Here is a 22221-nt window from a genome sequence, read left to right on the forward strand (position 1 = left end):
TCTTCAATATTGGCATGCATCCTATAGCTTCTGATGCCGCCGATGCCATATTGCAAATTGGAAAATGTACTGGCATTTCTCTTCCTATGTCCCTTTTTTCCACACATCTGAAAAAGAGGGAACCATGGTCACTTCACATTTCCTTTCATCAAAACCCACATTACTAATTTATGGGTTTTCCCATTTCTAGGTACTTCCATGTATAGTGTATCGGGTAGACAGAGACCTTCCCCGTCTTATAAACAAGGACATAGAGAGGGGAACAAAAGTATTTGATTCATTGCCGATTTTGCAAGTTTTTACACTTACAAATACTGGAGAGGTCTGTAATTTTTATTGTAGGTTGTTAGCACCACGCTGGAGTCCTGCTCTGACAGTCAGGGTCCCCAGCTTGTCTCTTCACTCACCCGTGCTGCAGTCAGTTCTTCCCTTCCCCATGCTCTGCATGCTTCCAGCCGGTCCTCTAGTCATATCCTTAGGGCATGCGAGCATGCACTCCCGCCCTCTTAAAGGGTCAGCGCGTGCACTTGCTCTTTCCTCCCCAGCCAGTATCTGTGGGATATTATGTATATATCGCTTCCTCCCCACTGGGGAGGTGCCTGAGCAACCTTCCTGTTTTTGTAGTCTGAGTTGTGTAAGGTTGCATACCAGTCCCCGCTGCACTCAACTGCAGATCCTGCCTGCTGTACTCTGATGCCGATCCTGCCTGCTGCATTCTGATGCAGATCCTGCCTGCTGCACTCTAATGCAGACTCTGCCTGCTGCATTCTGATGCAGACCCTGCTTGCTGCACTCTGATATAAACCCGGTCTGCTGCACTCAGGTGTGAACTCTGCTGCGCTCTGATGCGAACTGTCTGCTGCCTTCTAATACAAACCCTGCCAGCCGCTCCCTCCAGTTTGTCCTCTGGGTCCAGCTGCTGCATGTCCATTGGTCTGTCCTCGAGTGGCACCTGGCGTTCATCAGGAGCCAAGTCTAACCTCACCATCAGAGGCTCCAGTGAACAGTCAGGAGTTAGCTTAATCATGCCCCTCCAGGCTCTCCACGGTCCGTGGCACAGTGATTCCACAAACCACGTCCGTGACAGTTTGCTTATGCTATGGATCCTGTTGGACCCCGGATCCTGCCTGTTTGGACCATGTGCCAGGAGCTTTGCCGACAGAAAGACGCACAGGAAGTGTGTCCGTACAGTTGCAGTCTTTAACCACTAAGTTGAAGGCCTTAAACATCCCTCCAGAGTCCCAGCATGTTGAAGCAGCCTTGTCTTCTTCAGAGACTTCCCAGTCAGTTTGCTTAGTTCGAGATCCAGATTCCCGACTGGCAGCCCCACCACATTTTGATGGCAATCCGAAGCTCTGCTGCGGGTTCATCCAATCAGTGCCGGCTACATTTTGAACTTCCTGTTGTTCCTTATGTCGCACCTTGGATGCGAGGCCCTGGCGTGGTTGAACCCATTATGGGAGAGAGAGGATCCCATCATCTCCAATTTGCCAGTATTTTTGGAAGCTTTTCGCAAAGTGTTTGATGAACCCAGGTGAACCACCTCAGCAGCTTCAGCTCTTTATTTATTTTTTTTCCAAGGACCTCCTTTTCCTTTGCCCTTCTTTTATCAAGGACTCATCAGAACCCATGCAGTTCGACCACCTTGCCCTTGCTAGACAGCGACTGAGGGATCGTCACGCTAAAGGCCAGTGCCTGTATTGTGGAGTTATGGGTCACTCCATTCAAGTATGCCCGGTGAGACCAGAGAAGCTCCAGTATCTAGGGGCGGTAGGAGAGGCTTCCCTAGACAGAAAGGACATCTCCCTACCCCTGACCCTTAATGTGGCCATGACAACCGGTGAATCCCAGGTTGTTGAGTCGGCGTATTTGGCTTCTGGGGCAGACAGATATTTTATCCTCCAGGCTGTAGTGGATCGGTTCCAAATTCCAGTTCATCCATTCAAGAACCCCCTGTCAATAACATCTGTCAATGGGAGAACTCTTCGGAAGACGGTTCGTCTGGCTACTGAGCTGATTGAAGTCCGTATTGGGATGCTTCATAATGAGAAATTTGCCTTCTATGTTCTTTCCCACGTCTCACACCTTTCTCTTAGGCCTACTATGGCTATGACAGCACAAACCTGTGTTGGACTGGAGAATTGGAGAGGTGCTCCGCTGGGGACATTCCTGTCATGAGAAGTGTCTGACTCCAGTATGGTCGATTAAGGCCCCATCTTGTCTAGCATCGTTGCCCTGTTTGCCGTCTCCCTATTGGTCCTTTGCCAGTGTTTTTGATTAGTAGGAAGCATAGACTTTGCCGCCCCACAGGCCGTATGACTGCCATATCGACTTGATTCCCAGATCTACACCCCCTATAGGCCGAATCTGCCCTCTATCCCCAGCTGAGACTCAAGCTATGGCGGACTACATTCAGGATAGTTTGGCCAGGGCGTTCATTCAGAAATCCTCCTCTCCTTCTGGGGCGGGGTTTTTCTTTGTTAAGAAGGATGGATCACTCCGACCCAGTATTTACTATCGAGGTCTCAACCAGATCACGGTGAAGAATTAATGTCCTATCCCAATGATTCCTGCATTGTTCCACTGATTTAAGAGGTGTCAGGATTTTCACCAAATTAGACTTAGGAGGCGACTACAATCTAATCCGTATTCGTCAAGGAGACTAATGGAAGACTGCTTTTAACACCAGGGACAGACATTATGCGCCGGCAGTTTTTCAGGAATTCGTCAATGACAACTTCCGGGACCTGCTTTATTCCTGCGTAGTTGTGTATCTAGATGATATTTTGGTATTTTCCTCGGATCTGGCCTCCAACAGACGAGCAGTTTGGCAGGTTCTTCAGCGTTTGAGGGAGAAACGCCTAAGAGCCAAGTAAGAGAAATGCATTTTCGAACAGTCCTGTCTTCCCTTCTTGGGTTACATTATCTCGGATACCAGACTTAGGATGGATCCTGAGAAAGTTTCTTCAATTCTTAAATGGCCGCTGCCCATGGGGGTCAAAGCTATTTAGCGATTTCTTGGCTTTGCTAATTACTATCGGCAATTCATTACTCACTTCTCCATGTTGACCTCCCCTATCTCTACTATGACCAAAAAGGAAGCCGATCCGAAGAACTGATCGAGGCTGAAGAGGCCTTCCGCTCTCTTAAACGGTCCTTCCAGAAGTCCTCCTCGGGTCGCCGCATGTCCTGCCGTTTCTTTTCTAATGCCTTCTCCGCACCTGAGCTTAACTACTTTTTCGGGAACCGAGAGTTACTTGCCAATAAGATGGCTCTGGAGGAGTGCTGTTATCTGCTGGAGGGCGCAGTCTATCCATTAGTCATCTGCACCGACCATAAGAACCTGATGTATCTCCAGTCCGCCCAGAGACTTAATCCACGCCAAGCTAGGTAGTCTTTGTTTTTTGCCCACTTTAACTTTCTTTTACATTTCAGGTCCGCTGACAAGAATGTCAGAGCAGATGCCCTCTCTTGCTCTTTTCTATCCGAGGATCAAGAGAAGGATCCAGAATTTATCAGTGAACCGTCTAAGATGGTCACTGTCGCTCCAGTCAGTCTGTCACAAATTCCTCCTGAGATTCAAGGAGGGAATTTTTATGGATTAAACATGTGCTACCAGACCATCAGAGTGATGGTCTGGTAGCGCACGTTTAATCCATAAAAATTCCGTCCTTGAATCTGAAGATTTATGGCCACGGCGTGGTCATTTGGATGTGCAGCAAGCTGACCTTGTTCCTTTATGCCTGTTACTCTCCTGCAGAGGGTGAGTATAAATCATTGATTTATATCTTTGTTTTCTCTGGTAAGACCCTATTGCGCTCTTTTTCTTTCAGTTGCTACTACAAATTCCTCCTGGGAAGACCCTTGTGGCTGGATCTGAGAAGGAGCGAGTTTGGTCATGGGGCCACTCGTCCAAGGTGGCTGGTCACGCGGGATAAAGGAAGACTCTACAGTTGATTTTTCGCCACTACTGTTGGACATCCATGAGGAGAGAGATCTATGCTTACGTGGCTGCCTGTCCGATTTGTGCCCTCAAAAGTCCCCAGACGAATTCCTGCCAGTTCTTTCCTGCCTTTAACCGTACCATCTGGTCCATGGCATAGCTATGGACTTCATTATGGATTTGCCAGTATCCAAGGTTTTCACCGTCATCTGGGTAGTCATGGATCGCTTCTCAAAAATGATGCACTTTACCCCATTGTCTGCTCTTCCGTCTGCTCCTGGACTGGCTGACAGCTTCATCAAGCATATTTTCTGCCTGCACGGATTTCCTCGTCACATTGTGTCCATTCGAGGTTCGCAGTTCACTTCCAGCTTCTGGCGAGCTCTCTGTAAGCATCTGGATATCGCCTTGGATTTCTCTTCTGCCTATCACGCTCAGTCCAGTGGACAAGTAGAACATATCAACCAGGTCCAGGGCAATTAACCGCAACACTTCGTCAATGCCCACCATAATGATTAGGTGATGTTGCTTCCCTAGACTGAGTTCTCGTATAACAATCACGATGGTGAAGCCTCGGGAGAATCTACATTCTACGTTGTATTCAGTTGGCAACCCGAGGTTTCCCTCCCAGGGATGTTTCCTTCTGATGTCCCTGTGGCAGATGTCCTCTCCAAGGATATTGTGGGAGGACACCAAAGCCACTTTAGAAACCTCCGCCCGTATGAAGAGATATGCAGACAAAAGGTTTCTGGGTTCTCTGTGCTTCCATCCTGGTGACAAGGTATGGCTTTCGTCCACGTACATCCGGCTGAAGGTCCATTCTTAGAAGTTGGATCCTCTTTTTATCGGGTCTTTCGAGGTGTTGAAGTGGATCAACGAGGTCTCCTATAAATTGAAGCTACCTCCTTCTTTACAGATTCCGAATTCCTTCCATATATCTCTACTGAAGCCGTCATGCTGAGTCCCTTCTTCAAGGATCCCACTACCATACCCATGCCAACAGCCTCGGATGATGTTTTTGAAGTGAACATCTTGGCCATGAAGAGGGTGAGAGACAATACCTTCTTCCTCATTGACTGGAAGGGATTTGGTCCTGAAGAGAGATCCAGGGAGCCGAAGGAGAATATTCACACTCTGATTCTCCTCTAGAAATTACTCGATGACCTGAAGAGGAGGGGGCGTAAAGGGGGGTACAGTTAGCACCACGCCGGAGTCCTGCTCTGACAGGCAGGGTCCCCGACGTGTCTCTTCACTCACCTGTGCTTCAGTCAGTTCTTCCCTTCCCAATGCTCTGCATGCTTCCAGCCAATCCTCTAGAAATTTCCTTAGGCCACAAGCGCATTCCTGCCCTCTTAAAGGGTCAGCACGTGCACTTGCTATTTCCTCCCTAGCCAATAGCTGTGGGACATTATGTATATAATGCTTCCTCCCCACTGGGGAGGTGCCTGAGCAACATTCCTGTTTTGTAGTCTAAGTTGTGTAAGGTTGCATACCAGTCCCCACTTCACTCTAATTCAAATCCTGCCTGATGCACTCTAATGCAGACCCTGCCTGCTGCACTCTGATGCAATCACTGCCTGCTGCACTCTGATACAAGCCTGGTCCGCTGCCCTCAGGTGCGAACTCTGCTGCGCTCTGATGAAAACTGTTTGCTGCATTCTAATACAAACCCTGCCAACCGCTCCCTCTAGTCTATCCTCTGGAGCCAGCTGCTGCACGTCCATTGTTCTGTCCTCGAGTGGCACCTGGCTTTCATCAGCAGCAAAGTCTAACCTCACCATCAGAGGCTCTAGTGAACTGTCAGGTGTTCGCTTAGTCATGCCCCTCCAGGCTATCCACGGTCCGTAGCACAGTGGTTCCACAAACCACGTCCGTGACATTGGTACACTTCAACTGTGAGACAGAATCTAAAAATTAAAATCCAGAAAATCACATTGTTTGATTTTTACATAACTAATTTGCATTTAATTGCATAAAACAACTATTTGATACAATTGAAAAACAGAACTTAATATTTGGTACAGAAACCTTTGTTTGCAATTCCAGAGGTCAGACATTTCCTGTAGTTCTTGACCAAGTTTGCACACACTGCTGATTTTGGCCCACTCCGCCATACAGATCTTCTACAGATCTTTCAGGTTTCGGGGGTGTCGCAGGGCAACATTGAGTTTCAGCTCCCTCCAAAGATTTTTTTATTGGGTTCATGTCTGGAGACTGGCTAGGCCACTCCAGGACCTTGAAATGCTTCTTCCGGAGCCACTCTCTAGATTTCCTGGCTTTGTGTTTCAGGTCATTGTCATGCTGGAAGATCCAGCCACGACCCATCTGCAATGCTCTTACTGACGAAAAGCCGTTGTTAGCCAAAATCTTTCAATACCTGACCTCATCCATCCTCCCTTCAATACGGTGCATTCGTCCTGTCCCCTTTGCAGAAAAGCACCCTCAAATTATGGTGTCTCCCCCCACCATGCTTCACAGTTGGGACAGTGTTCTTGGAGTTGTACTCATCCTTCTTCTTCCTCCAAACACGGTGAGTGGAGTTGATACCAAAAAGTTCTACTTTGGTCTCCTCTGACCACATGACCTTCTCCCATGTCATTTCTGGATCATCCAGATGGTCATTGGCAAATTTCAAACGGGCCTGGACTTGTGCTGTCGTGAGCAGTGGGACCTTGCATGCCCTGAAGGATTTTAATCTATGATGGCCTTTTGTTACTAACAGTAATGTTTGAGACTGTGGTCCCAGCTCTCTTCAGGTCATTGACCAGGTCCTCCCTTCTAGTTCTGGGCTGATTCTTGACCTTTCTAAGATTCTTCCTTACCCCATGAGGCAAGATCTTGCATGGAGCCCAAGACAGAGGAAGACTGACAGTCATCTTGTGTTTCTTCCATATTCTAATAATTGTGCCAACAGTTGCTGCCTTCTCACCAAACTGTTTGCCTACTGTCCTGTAGCCCATCCCAGCCTAGTGCAGGTCGAAAATTTTGCCCCTTGTATCAACAGAAAGCTGTTTAGTCTTGCCCAGAGGTTGGAGTGTGATTGATTGTGTGGACCGGCGTCTTTGTACTCTTTACCTGTATAAAATAGGTGCATGAGTATGAGGGCTTCCTACATGAAGAAAAACAAACAGGTTTGTGAGAGCCAGAATTCTTTCTGCTTGGTAGGTGATTAAGTACTTATTTCATGCAATAAAATTTCAATTAGTTATGTAAAAATCATACAATGTGACCTTGTGTTGTTTTTTTCTTAAATTTTTCTCTCTCAGGTGAAGTGTACCAAAAATTTACAGACCCCTCCATGCTTTGTAGGTGGGAAAATCGGCAGTGTGTATCAAATATTTATTTTCTACATTTTAAGTACCGTAGTTAAAAAAATGTTTTATTTCTTTGTTTTTTAATGACTTTTAAAAATATTGCATGTGAGTGCAGGTTAACCCTTTAAAGGCCAGAAAATAAAAATATAGGAAAACATTTAAAAAAAAACAACTTTCTATATGTATACAGCTCTGGCAAAAAGTAAGAGACCACTGCACAGTTTTATAAAAATCAGATTCTCTACATGTCTGACAGCCATTCCATTCCAGTGTCAGTTGAATTCCATTCAGAGTACACCTCATTCTATTTAATGTGCTTCTGATTAGGTGATCACCTGAACCAAATCTTGTTTAACAAAGGAGAGTATAAAAAAATGCTGCTGTGGTTGTAGCAACTCTGCTGGCATCACTGCATGGCCTCCCATTCCCCACTCACCAACTTGCTCACTGCTCCAGGCCATGCTGTGATTTCTGTATACTGCCAGCTCCATGCTCTGTCCCTCTTATCTCCTGTCTGCTGTGTTCATGTTTCCTGACTGTGTATAGGGGTGGTGGTGCCTGAACTCTCTGCTTCTTATGGAGTTAGGGTGCACCTGGCTAATGTGTCCCTGACCAATTACCTAGAGCCCTCTACTATTTAGGGCTGCCCCACCCACTGAACCTTGCCTGAGCAATGTCTAAACTCAGTATCTTGCTACTGAGCCTGCCAGTTCCTCTCCTGTTTATCTCCTTCTCTGGAGGTTTTTTCCCTTGCCTTGCTTGGTACTCTCTCTCTGCCCTCCAGGAGGCAGAATATCCTGGTCTCTGTGCGTGTCCTAGCCCTGTTTCTGTACTTAGCCTAGTACTTCTCTGTCCTCCCTCCAGGAGACAGAATATCCTGGTCCCGGTGCCATTACTACTTGTCTTGTCTTGGTCCAGCCTTGCTTTGTATCTGTCTCCTTAGTCCTATACCTTGTCTCACTCCTTTGCCTTGTCTGAACTCTATCTTACCTCTGTCTGTCAGTCTCCTTGTATGTGGTTCCTTTCCCTGCTGTGTCTTTCCTGGTGTCCTCCCTGTCTGCTTGTGCTCTGTACTCTAGCAGTTCCGCTCTGTTCTGCCTGTGCTCCGCTTCTGCTGCTGCAGAACCTCTTGCAGCTGCACAGCAAGGTCTGTGGAGAGCCACAGACCTTGTGGTTGAGCTTTGCTCCGCTCCTGCTGCAGAACCTCTTCCTGCAGCTCCTCTCCACATACCTACGGTTCCGCTCTGCTCTCCTTCTCTGTGGCACCAGCTGCTGCAGAACCTCTTGCTGCACTCCTCCTGCGGCTCCGCCTACTCCGCATTACTGCGGCTCTGCTTACTCCGCACTCCTGCCTGTATCCATACCTGCATCTCTTGTGTGAACAGGCCCAAAACCTGTTCCTTCACATTCCACTCCTTCCTGCCTGTATCCATACCTGCATCTCTTGTGTGAACAGGTCCAAAACCTGTTCCTTCATATTCCACTCCTTCCTGCCTGTATCCATACCTGCATCTCTTGTGTGAACAGGTCCAAAACCTGTTCCTTCATATTCCACTCCTTCATGCCTGTATCAGTACCGGCACCCGCTGTGTGAACAGGTCTCTTCCTGTTCCTTCATATACCACTCCTGCCTGCTTTGTGTCTATCCTGTTATGAATGGGTCACCGTGGAGGATAGCAGGCCAGGCTAAGCCACAGAAAACCAGAGAGGTTGGTAACTAATCGGATGCAGACCCCTGATCCTGTCCTTACAACCAGCAGTAACCGTGGAGCGTACCTACGATGATCCTAGACGCCTCGGCACAGACAGAGCTAACTAAGCCTAAAGCAAGAAAGCTGAAATCTAAACTGCCACGTAGCAGACCTCCAAAGGGATAGATAGCCCCCAAACATATATTGTCGGTGAGACAAGATGAAAATACAAACGCAGGCAGAAAAATAGACTGAGCAAAGGATGTGGCCCTCACTGACTAGACAGGACAGGAAAGGAAAGACACTGTCTGCAATCACGCAAATAACCCTGAAAAAGGTCCAACACGTCTGATGCACAAAAACACTGAAGTCGCACGACTTCACCCCCACTATATCAGCACTCTGGTATATTCTGAAAGCAAAGCAAAAAGAGACCAATATAAAAGGGGACAAAACAAACTGGCACATGCAGTAACATATGGGCGGTGATTCAGCACAGCCCCAGCCAGAGCTAGCTGACCCGCACAAAGCAGAGATAAACAAAACCAGATCAAATGCAAATGGAATAGCAAATGAACCACTTAGCTGAACATGCAGGGAAAAAGCAGGAGACATCAGACCTCAGGAGGCACAGGAAGAAAATCACCAGCAGGGATAGTGGGAGTCAGCTGTCTTAAATCCCAATTAGAAACCCCAGATCTCCAATCGTCTTCCTCATTATCAGGTGGCAAGCCTCTGTCAATCAGATCAGCTCCACTGCCTCCAGTAACCACCAGAGGGAGCCCAGAAAGAGAACTCTCAATTTGACCAGCTCCACTATCTTTAGTAATCACCAGAGGGAAGCCAGAGAGAGAATTAACAACAGTGAGGAGGGGTCACCGAACAGTCATCCACGCCACCAGGCCGGTCAGGATGGGCCCGGTGTAAAAGCACGAACCAATCTTTCGGCATGAATGTCAGAAGCAGAGACCCAAGAATTATCCTCCTGGCCATAACCCTTCCATTTGACCAGGTACTGGAGTCTCCATCTAGCCAAACGAGAATCCAATATTTTCTCTACCTCATACGCCAAATTATCTATAACCAATACAGGGTCAGGAGGCACCGCCATGGGAACTACTGGCTCTACAAACCTCTTCAACAAGGATTTATGGAACACGTTATGAATCTTAAACGTAACTGGAAGAGCCAAACGGAAAGAAACGGGATTAAGGTTTTCCAAAATCTTATAAGGTCCAATGAATCTTGGCTTGAATTTTGGAGATGCAACTGTTACACCCACAGGGCGTGAAGATGTATAGTGGACACACTAGACAACTGATGGTGCAGTGGTAGCTGTATACCCGATACACAAGAGACAGGAGAAGAGCATCAAATAAACTAAAGATGTTTATTAAATAAAGCAAACAAATGGACAAGGTGCCTGAGGGAAGAACCCTCTGGACCACGACACAGAACCACGTAGTGGAGCACCGGGCAAGGTGTACCCCTATACAGGAGATGTACATGTCATCCCCTGAGGAAGAGGTTTTTAACTTCGAAACGCGTTGGGTAATAAATGTATTAAGTACACAACTTGTAAGGAGTGATGGTCTGGCAGCGCACGCTTAATCCATAAAAATTCCTTCTTTGAATCTGAAGATTTTATGGCCACGGCGTGGTCATTTGGATGTGCAGCAGGCTGACCTTGTTCCTTTATGTCTGATACTCTCCTGCATAGGGTGAGTATAACTAATTGTTTTACATTCTTTTTTTCTCGGGTAAGACCCTATTGCGCTCTCTTTCTTTCAGTTTCCACTAGAATATTGCAATGGCATTCAGAACGCAGAGCAAAGCAGAGTGTGGCCTGAGTAGGAGGAAGCGATCCCTCAGAATGAACACATTGTTCAGGCAACTCCCTCTTGAGGGAGGATGCCTTTTATGCACAGAGCATCACAGCACAGACAGCCCTAATAGACAACAGGTGCCCTGCTGTTTTAAGTATGTGCAGGAAGCGGGGCGCGCCTCCTAAGCGCATAACCAGGAGACCTGCCAAGAGGATGCAAGTTCTTAGCAGAGAAAGGAGCCGCTGATTGTCTGGAGCCACGGACAGGGTGAGTAGTAGCAGTGGAGCTGCGAGATAGGCGCCGGTCTCCCTGCGCAGCAGAGACCATGCCTGCGGCTGAGGGCATGACAGCAACCTTCATAGGAATATTCTTTGAAGACAACCAAACCATATCACCCACTTTAAACTGGGGACCAATGGTCCTATGCCGGTTGGAAAACCGTTGGGATTTTTCCTGAGAGTGGGACAACTTATCCACCACTTGGTCCCAAATCTGCTGCATTCTCTCTACCACAGAGTCCACACTTGGGCAGGCCGAAGATTCCACCTGCCCTGAAGAAAATTGAGGATGAAACCCAAAGTTACAGAAAAAGGGCGACATCAAAGTGGCAGAACTAGCCCTATTGTTTAGTGCAAATTTGGCCAAGGGAAAAAATGAGACCCAATCATCCTGATCAGCAGATAAGAAGCATCTCAAATAGGATTCCAAAGTCTGTTTTGTTCTCTCAGTCTGCCCATTGGTCTGAGGATGAAATGCAGAGGAGAAAGATAACTGAATTCCCAGTTTGGAACAAAAAGCTCTCCAAAATCAGGAAACAACCTGGACTCCTCTGTCCGACGCAATGTTCTCAGGAATCCCGTGCAACCGAACCACCTTTTGTAAAAACAAGGGCACCAACTCAGAAGATAGCAACTTTGGGAGTGGTACAAGATGGACCATCTTAGAAAATCTATCGCAGATCACCCAGATAACAGTCATTCTCTGAGAGACAGGAAGATCAGAAATAAAATCCATTGAGATATGGGTCCATGGCCTCCTGGGCACCGGCAGGGGCATCAACAACCCACTAGAACGAGAACAGGGCTTGGACCGAGAACAAGTCCCGCAGGACTGCACAAAATTCCTGACATCACGCGATAAGGCAGGCCACCAAATAGACCGACTCACCAAATCTCTGGTACCAAAAATACCTGGATGACCAGCCAACGCGGAGCAATAAATTTCAGACAGACATTACTCTTTTCCTCCACTGGTCAGGGACATGCAATTTTCCCATAGGGCAACGTTCAGGTTTGTCCTCCTGAAATTCCTCCAGGGCACGTCTCAAATCGGGTGAGATAGCGGAAAGAACTACACCCTCATTTAGAATGGTAGTAGACTTGGTCACATCAAGAGAATCCGCAAAGAAACTCCTAGAAAGGGCGTCCGCCTTAACATTCCTAGTGCCCGGAAGAAAATAGACCACAAAATTAAAACGCGTGAAAAACAAGGCCCACCTAGCCTGTCTAGGATTCAAGCATTTGGCTGATTCAAGATAAATCAAATTCTTGTGGTCGGTGAGGAACACAACTTGATGTCTAGCTCCCTCCAACCAATGTCTCCACTCTTCAAATGCCCATTTCATGGCCAACAATTCCCGATTTCCCACGTCATAATTACGTTCAGATGGGGAGAATTTTCGAGAAAAGAAGGCACAGGGATTCATCTTAGCAGTCACCGGATCTCTTTGGGACAAAACGGCTCCTGCACCAATCTCAGAAGCATCTACCTCCACCTGAAATGGGAGTGAGGCATCAGGTTGCCGTAGAATCGGAGCACAGGTGAATCTCCGCTTAAGCTCCTGAAATGCCAAAACTGCCTCTGGAGATCAATTCACCACATCAGCGCCCTTTTTGGTCACATCAGTCAGTGGTTTAACAATACCAGAAAAATTACTTATACATTTACGGTAGAAATTAGCAAAACCCAAAAACTTCTGGAGAGCCTTCAAAGAAGTGGGTTGAACCCAATCATAAATGGCCTGTAGCTTGGCAGGGTCCATTTCAATAGTCGAAGGGGACAAAATGAATCCCAAAAATGAAATCCTCTGTGCACCAAAGAGGCACTTCAATCCCTTAACATACAGAGAATTTTCCCTCAAAATCCAGAACACAGTCCGAAAATGTTCCACATGAGAATCCCACTGGAAAAGATCAAAATATCCGGATGGGGCGTGGCCTGGATACCTAGGATGCCAGTTGCATGAGCTGAATGCTCTTTCCCTGAGACCCTGCAAAGCGACAATTTCAGCGCCTTTCCTGCATATTTATCAATTCACCCGGCTGCCCGAATCCTCACTGATCACTGGCAAGATGACAAGGGGTAAGAGAAATCTCAAAAGCCAAAGCAAATTGGAGATTTTCTTCAACAGGGATACCAGGCAAGATGGGCCCTCAGTAAGCAGACTGTCCTGCTCTTCGTGAGAGTCCCCCTCTCCACTGCCCCTGAGCCCAGCAAAGACCACCGCAGCGGTGCAGGATGAGGCAACACCCACCTCACCTTATCTCTGGGGTTCGGGTCCATCACCAGGATCTAGATTTTTCCCACTTGCGGAGGGACACAAGGGAAATGTAGTTCCAGCAGGCCGGTGGATGGATATGAAGCAATGCACACCACCTCTGCACTCCCAGAATAACAAGAGAGATTTTGCAGAGAAAGGGGATTCTGGAGGGGACAATTGTAAATCTCTTGCAGTATTACAGCAACTTCCTACAACCGATCTCCCTGCTTCAGGAACTTTAATTAAAGATATGCTGATGGCTTTTAGCACCGCAATGCTAAAGGACTTTAATGTTAACACCTGTTACATCTCACATTCAGGAGGTGGAGGAGAGAGTGTCCCATGTGGAGGACAAAATGGGAGAATTTGCATCTTCCCATAACAACCTTATTGACTCTCACAATGACATGGCAGAAGACATAGAAGCCATATATAATAAACTTGTGGACTTGGAATATCGTAACTGCAGGAACAACCTGAAATTAAGGGGTGTACCAGAAACCACCACACCCTCTGAGCTGAGGGGTTATGTGCAAGATTTAATCCAAGCGGTGGTCCCCTCCTGTTCACCATATGAACTAATTATTGATGGAGCGCACAGAGTATCTCGCCCAAGCCACTTGCCAGACACTGTTCCGAGGGATATTGTTGCACGCATTAATTGCTATCATATTAAAGAGGAACTTCTGCCTTATTCCAGAAAGTAAGGATCTCTACCTTCACCTTTCCACCAAATCAAAATTTATGCTGATCTCTTCAGCAGAGACACTGCGCTTCCGCAGACTAAAGGTACTGTCACACTTAGCGATGCACCAGCGATCCCGACCCGGTCAGGATCGCTGGTGCATAGCTAAGTGGTCGCTAGTGAGCTGCCACACAGGCAAATCTCACCAGCAACATCGCAGGGGTCGGGGGTCGCTACTTACATGTCAGACGAGGCGATCCTGACGTCCTCCCGCCCGCGTCAACGCGTCGCTCGTCTCCACAGCAGGAAGCTGACGACGAGAAACGGTCCAGGACGTTCTCGCGCGATCAGCGATAACAAGCGGGGAAGCGGTCGGAGGTAAGTGTCAGACATAGCGATATCGCTAGCAATATCGCTATAACGTCACAAAAACCAGTGATGTTATAGCAATATTGCTAGCGATATCGCTTAGTGTGACAGGCCCTTAATGAATCCCGTCACTGCAGATCTCAGAGATTCTCAGGTGGCATACAGGTGGGGGTACCCCAAGAAATTGCTCATTAACAACAAAGGATTGTGGCATACTGTCTCTTCATATGAAAGAGGAAGAGATTTGCTTCGTACCTGGGATATACAAGTGCAGGAACAACCTCGGAAACAAAGAGAGCCGCCTGTAAGGGCAGAGGAGACATGGCAGAATGTCCTCCCAAAAAGAAACAGGCGCTGAAGATATAATCATTATATTTTACTATCTTTTAACAAGGGTGGCATCCTGACTGGTTGGTGCGGACAGTGATATACCCACCCCCCGCGGATTTCCTACTCCAGCGTTTTGTGGACCGAAGTGCAGTCCTCGGTCTGTTTCATGACTTTACTTCTGATTTTATTAGTTTGCATTGTGTTTGTTTTTTGTTTTTTGCTATCCTTTTGCATACCTGTGGTTTATTCGGGTCCAGCATTTTCCCGCTTCGCAGGGAATTCTGACAGGTGTAATGGGCAACCCATTAGTCATACTAGCATCTGTATGTTTACAATATGGTTGTTACAATATGCTCACTTAATGTTAGAGGCCTAAACAGCCCTCATAAAAGATCTTATATGTGGAAAGAGGCGGTCGCAGCTAAATGTGAGGTGTTTTGTGCCCAGGAGTCGCACTTATTGGAGAAAGACTCCCACAGACTGTCTCATTGGCTCTTTCCATATGTGGTCCAATCTAATTTCTCAAAAAAAAAGAGAGGGGTGATGTTAGCTATCAAGAGGTCTGTTGATTTCTCCTCGACTTATCTAGAACTTGACCCTGCAGGTCGATTCGATACCTCATACAAGAGGGCACCATAAGTAATGTTTTATATACTATAGCCGTCATTTATGCTCCAAACCAAGCGCAGACTAGATTTATCAAAAAATTATTAACTAGAATCAATAAGGTTAAACAGGGCCATGTAATCATATGTGGGGATTTTAATTGTGTTTTTGATAATTCTCTGGACTCACCCCAACCTCCAGGGGGCCGCCTGTTCTCCCCCCCCTTAGCCTTTCGGGAGGACCTATATGACATATGGGAGGGTTCTTCATGCATGTGAGAAGGACTATACCTACTTTTCACAGGTACCGTATATACTCGAGTATAAGCCGACCCGAGTATAAGCCGACCCCCCCCCCCTAATTTTGGCACAAAAAACTGGGAAAACTTATTGACTCGTGTATAAGCCGAGGGTGCACAGTGAGTGGCCTCAGTTGTCTACACAGTATGTGGCCCCAGTTATGATGCACAGTGAGTGGCCCCAGTTATGCTGCACAGTGAGTGGCCCCTGATAATGCTGCACAGTGAGTGGCCCCAGTTATGCTGCACAGTGAGTGGCCCCAGTTATGCTGCACAGTGAGTGGTCCCAGTTATGCTGCACAGTGAGTGGCCCCAGTTATGCTGCACAGTGAGTGGCCCCAGTTATGCTGCACAGTGAGTGGCACAGTTATGCTGCACAGTGAGTGGCCCCAGTTATGCTGCACAGTGAGTGGTCCCAGTTATGCTGCATAGTGAGTGGCCCCAGTTATGCTGCACAGTGAGTGGCCCCAGTTATGCTGCACAGTGAGCGGCCCCAGTTATGCTGCACAGTGAGCGGCCCCAGTTATGCTGCACAGTGAGCGGCCCCAGTTATGCTGCACAGTGAGCGGCCCCTGTTATGCTGCACAGTGAGCGGCCCCTGTTATGCTGCACAGTGAGCGGCCCCTGTTATGCTGCACAGTGAGTGGTCCCAGCTATGCTGCATAGTGAGTGGCCCCAGTTATGCTGCACAGTGAGTGGCCCCAGTTATGCTGCACAGTGAGTGGCCCCAGTTATGCTGCACAGTGAGTGGCTCCAGTTATGCTGCACAGTGAGTGGCCCCAGTTATGCTGCACAGTGAGTGGCCCCAGTTATGCTGCACAGTGAGTGGCCCCTGTTATGCTGCACAGTGAGTGGCCCCAGTTATGCTGCACAGTGAGTGGCCCCAGTTATGCTGCACAGTGAGTGGCCCCTGTTATGCTGCACAGTGAGTGGCCCCTGTTATGCTGCACAGTGAGTGGCCCCAGTTATGCTGCACAGTGAGTGGCCCCTGTTATGCTGCACAGTGAGTGGCCCCTGTTATGCTGCACAATGAGTGGCCCCTGTTATGCTGCACAGTGAGTGGCCCCAGTTATGCTGCACAGTGAGTGGCCCCAGTTATGCTGCACAGTGAGTGGCCCCAGTTATGCTGCACAGTGAGTGGCCCCTGTTATGCTGCACAATGAGTGGCCCCTGTTATGCTGCACAGTGAGTGGCCCCAGTTATGCTGCACAGTGAGTGGCCCCAGTTATGCTGCACAGTGAGCGGCCCCTGTTATGCTGCACAGTGAGCGGCCCCTGTTATGCTGCACAGTGAGCGGCCCCTGTTATGCTGCACAGTGAGTGGTCCCAGCTATGCTGCATAGTGAGTGGCCCCAGTTATGCTGCACAGTGAGTGGCCCCAGTTATGCTGCACAGTGAGTGGCCCCAGTTATGCTGCACAGTGAGTGGCTCCAGTTATGCTGCACAGTGAGTGGCCCCAGTTATGCTGCACAGTGAGTGGCCCCAGTTATGCTGCACAGTGAGTGGCCCCTGTTATGCTGCACAGTGAGTGGCCCCAGTTATGCTGCACAGTGAGTGGCCCCAGTTATGCTGCACAGTGAGTGGCCCCTGTTATGCTGCACAGTGAGTGGCCCCTGTTATGCTGCACAGTGAGTGGCCCCAGTTATGCTGCACAGTGAGTGGCCCCTGTTATGCTGCACAGTGAGTGGCCCCTGTTATGCTGCACAATGAGTGGCCCCTGTTATGCTGCACAGTGAGTGGCCCCAGTTATGCTGCACAGTGAGTGGCCCCAGTTATGCTGCACAGTGAGTGGCCCCAGTTATGCTGCACAGTGAGTGGCCCCTGTTATGCTGCACAGTGAGCGGCCCCTGTTATGCTGCACAGTGAGCGGCCCCAGTTATGCTGCACAGTGAGCGGCCCCAGTTATGCTGCACAGTGAGCGGCCCCTGTTATGCTGCACAGTGAGTGGCCCCTGTTATGCTGCACAGTGAGTGGCCCCTGTTATGCTGCACAGTGAGTGGCCCCTGTTATGCTGCACAGTGAGTGGCCCCTGTTATGCTGCACAGTCCTGGCGCTTGTCTCTCTGCAGCTCCCCTGCTTGTTCCATGTTTGTCGGCGCTGCTCTCTTCCTGGTTCAGCGGTCACGTGGCACCCGCTCATTAAATATGTGCATATTTAATGAGCGGGTGCCATTTGACAGCTGAAGCAGGAAGAGAGCAGCGCCGACAACATGTAACAAGCAGGGGAGCTGAAGAGAAGGGTGAGTATGATCTGACACCCCCGCTCCCCCTTCCCCGGCCGACCCCCGGTATATGACTCGTGTATAAGCCGAGAAGGGGACTTTCAGCCCCAAAAAATGGGCTGAAAATCTCGGCTTATACACGAGTATATACGGTACATCACTCCTACTCCTGGATAGACCTATTCTTGGTTAGCAGGTCTCTCCTTAATATTGTCAACTCATCAGAAATAGGTAGAATAACTTGGTCGGATCACGCCCCCATAAAGATGTCTAGTCAGGAAGAATCTGAGTGCCCCCTTTAATCCCTGTGGAAGATGACCCCCTTTATTCTTAAAAAAAAAAAAAAAAACAGTGGCACAAACAAAAGTAGCTCTTAACCCCTTCACGACCTATAACGCCTACGTAGGCGTCATGAAAAGCAGTGCCCAAACGACCTATGACACCTACGTAGGCGTCTTGCTATAAATAGCCCCCCTGCGGGTCGGGTGACCGGGGTCACTGAAAGGTCACCCGACCCGCACACAAAGGACCCTTCAGAGTTAACACCTGGGGGTGTGGCTTAGCCCCCACGTGCCTACGATCGCTCTGATTGGCTGTTAAAAGTGAAACTGCCAATCAGAGTGATTGTAATATTTCACCAATGAAAATTGGTGAAATATTACAATCCAGCCATGGCCGATGCTGAAATAGCATCGGACATGGCTGGACACCGAGACCCGACCCCCCCCCCACACCGACTGACGGCACCGATCGGCTGCCGCCACCTTCTGACGGCACCGATCGGCAGCCGCCGTCATGATCTGCCCCCCCGCCTTCCCTCCGCCCTCCCAGCCCTCCGATCATCCCCTCTCACCCTCCGATCACCCCCTCACCCTCCTTTGTGCCTCCGATCTCCCGCTATCCGTCCCGGTGTCCTGCCGTCCAGCGTCCTGGGCGCCGCCATCTTGCAAGATGGCGGGCGCATGCGCAGTGCGCCGAATCGAATCTGCAACGCTGCAGATTCATTCATTTATTTTGATCACTATGATAAACTTTCATAGTGATCAAAATAAATAAAAAGTAAATCACCGCCCCCCTTATCACCCCCATAGGTAGGGACAAATAATAAAATATTTTTTTTTTTTTTCCATTAGTTGGTTAGGTCCAGGGCTAGGGTTAGGGCTAGGGTTAGGGTTAGGGTTGGACTAAGGGTTAGGGTTGGACTAGGGGTTAGGGTTGGACTAGGGGTTAGGGTTGGACTAGGGGTTAGGGTTGGACTAGGGGTTAGGGTTGGACTAGGGGTTAGGGTTGGACTAAGGTTAGGGTTGGACTAAGGGTTAGGGTTGGACTAAGGGTTAGGGTTGGACTAAGGGTTAGGGTTGAATTTAGGGTTAGGGTTGAATTTAGGGTTAGGGTTGGAATTGGGATTAGGGTTGGGGTTGGGATTACGGTTAGGGTTAGAGTTGGGATTTCGTTAGGGCTGTGTTGGGATTAGGGTTGTGGTTAGGGTTATGATTAGGGTTGGGATTAGGGTTAGGGGTGTGTTGGCGTTAGGGTTGGAGATAGAATTGAGGGGTTTCCACTGTTTAGGCACATCAGGGGCTCTCCAAACGCGACATGGAGCCACCATTTATTCCAGCCAATTTTGCGTTCAAAAAGTCAAAAGGTGCTCCCTCCATTTCGAGCCCCGACGTGTGCCCAAACAGTGGTGTACCCCCACTTATGGGGTATCAGGGTACTCAGGAAAAATTGCACAACAACTTTGGGGGTCTAATTTCTCCTGTTACCCTTGGGAAAATAAAAAAATGGGGGCTAAAATAATTATTTTTGTGGAAAAAAAAGATTTTTTATTTTCACGGTTCTGCGTTATAAACTTCTGTGAAGCACTTGGGGGTTCAACGTGCTCACCACACATCTAGATAAGTTCCTTGGGGGGTCTAGTTTCCAAAATGGGGTCACTTGTGGGGGGTTTCCACTGTTTAGGTACATCAGGGGCTCTGCAAACGTAACATGACGCCCACAGACCATTCCATCAAGTCGGCATTTCAAAGCGTCACTACTTCCCTTCCGAGCCCCAACGTGTGCCCAAACAGTGGTCCCCCCCCATATATGGGGTACCAGCGTACTCAGGATAAACTGGACAACAACTTTTGGGGTCCAATTTATCCTGTTACCCTTGTGAAAATAAAAAATAGTGGGCTAAAAATCACTTTTTGAGGAAAAAAAAATATTTTTTTATTTTCACAGCTCTGCGTTATAAACTTCTGTGAAGCACTTGGGGGTTCAAAGTGCTGACCTCACATCTAGATTAGTTCCTTAGGTGATATAGTTTCCAAAATGGGGTCATTTGTGGGGGGTTTCCACTGTTTAGGTACATCAGGGGCTCTGCAAACATAACATGACGCCCACAGACCATTCCATCAAGTCGGCATTTCAAAACGTCACTACTTCCCTTCTGAGCCCCAACGTGTGCCCAAACAGTGGTCCCCCCCACATATGTGGTACCAGCGTACTCAGGACAAGCTGGACAACAACTTTTGGGGTCCAATTTATCCTGTTACCTTTGTGAAAATAAAAAATAGCAGGCTAAAAATTTATTTTTTGAGGGAAAAAAATATTTTTATTTTAACGACTCTGCGTTATAAACTTCTGTGTAGCACCTGGGGGTTCAAAGTGCTCACTATGCATCTAGATAAGTTTCTTAGGGGGTCTAGTTTCCAAAATGGGGTTATTTGTGGGGGAGCTCCAAAGTTTACGCACACAGGGGCTCTGCAAACACAACATGGTGTCCGCTAACGATTGGAGCTAATTTTCCATTCAAAAAGTCAAATGACGCTCCTTCCCTTCTGAGTCATGCCGTGCGCTCAAACAGTGGTTTTCCCCCACATATGGGGTACCAGTGTACTCAGGACAAACTGGACAACAACTTTTGGGGTCCAATTTATCCTGTTACCCTTGGGAAAATAAAAAATAGCGGGCTAAAAAATCATTTTTGAGGAAAAAAAATTATTTTTTTATTTTCACTGCTCTGCGTTATAAACTTCTGTGAAGCACTTGGGGGTTCAAAGTGCTCACCACACATCTAGATAAGTTCCTTCGGGGGTCTAGTTTCCAAAATGGGGTCACTTGTGGGGGAGCTCCAATGTTTAGGCACACAGGGGCTCTCCAAATGCGACATGGTGTCCGCTAACGATTGGAGCTAATTTTCCAATCAAAATGTCACATGGCGCTCCTTCCCTTCCGGGCCTTGCGGTGCGCCCAAACAGTGGTTCATGACCACATATGAGATATTGATGTACTCAGGAGAAATTGCCCAACAAATTTTAGGATCCATTTTATCCTGTTGCCCATGTGAAAATGAAAAAACTGAGGCCAAATAAAATTTTTGTGAAAAAAAAAAAGTACTTTTTTTTTTTTTACAGATCAATTTGTGAAGCACCTGGGGGTTCAAAGTGCATACTATGCATCTAGATAAGTTCCTTGGAGGGTCTAGTTTCCAAAATGGGCTCACTTGTGGGGGAGCTCCAATGTTTAGGCACACAGGTACTCTTAAAACAAGACATGGCAACCGCTAAACATTCAAGCATATTTTACATTCAAAAAGTAAAATGGCGCTCCTTGCCTTCTGAGCCCTGCCGTGCGCCCAAACAGTGGTTTATGACCACATATGAGGTATCAGTGTACTCAGGAGAAATTGCCCAACAAATTTTAGGATACATTTTATCCTGTTACCCATGTGAAAATGAAAAAACTGATGCTAAAATAAAATTTTGGTTGGAAAAATTAAAATGTCAATTTTTTCATTCCATGTTGCTTTAGTTCCTGTGAAGCACCTGAAGGGTTAATAATCTTCTTGAATGTAGTTTTGAGTAGCTTGAGGGGTGCAGTTTTTAGAATGGTGACACTTTTGGGTATTTTCTGCCATATAGACCCCTCAAAGTGACTTCAAATGTGAGGTGGTCCCTAAAAAAAAATGGTTTTGTAAATTTTGTTGTAAAAATGAGAAATTGCTGGTCAACTTTTAACCCTTATAACTTCCTAACGAAAAAAAATGTTGTTTCCAAAATTGTGCTGATGTAAAGTAGACATGTGGGAAATGTTATTTACTAACTATTTTGTGTCACATAACTCTCTGGTTTAACAGAATAAAAATTTGAAAATTGCAAAATTTTCAAAATTTTCGCCAAATTTCCATTTTTTTCACAAATAAACGCAAAAATTATCGACCTAAATATACCACTATCATGAAGCCCAATATGTCACGAAAAAACAATCTCGGAATCGCTAGGATGCGTTGAAGCGTTCGTGAGTTATTACCTCATAAAGGGACATTGGTCAGAATTGCAAAAAATGGCCAGGTCATTAAGGTCAAAATAGGCTGGGTCATGAAGGGGTTAAAGAATACTTTGAGCTCAATGCGT

At 47.6% G+C, this 22221-nt stretch overlaps 1 protein-coding gene and 1 long non-coding RNA gene across 3 annotated transcripts in view; one reads left to right on the top strand and one right to left on the bottom strand.

The window, feature by feature from the left end:
* UBXN11 (UBX domain protein 11) overlaps positions 1-22221 on the top strand; it is a 522546-nt gene that overhangs the window by 61496 nt on the left and 438829 nt on the right. The window lies entirely within an intron of this gene.
* Positions 52-22221, bottom strand: part of LOC141077853 (uncharacterized) — a 55766-nt gene continuing 33596 nt past the window's right edge. The window contains exon 3 of the long non-coding RNA XR_012227602.1: positions 52-107. This is a non-coding gene — a long non-coding RNA (uncharacterized lncRNA). The remainder of the gene's footprint in view (positions 108-22221) is intronic.

Source organism: Dendrobates tinctorius, unplaced genomic scaffold (genome assembly GCF_039654945.1).
Source record: "Dendrobates tinctorius isolate UK_male_01 unplaced genomic scaffold, ASM3965494v1 ptg000015l, whole genome shotgun sequence".
Classification (NCBI taxonomy): Eukaryota; Metazoa; Chordata; class Amphibia; order Anura; family Dendrobatidae; genus Dendrobates; species Dendrobates tinctorius.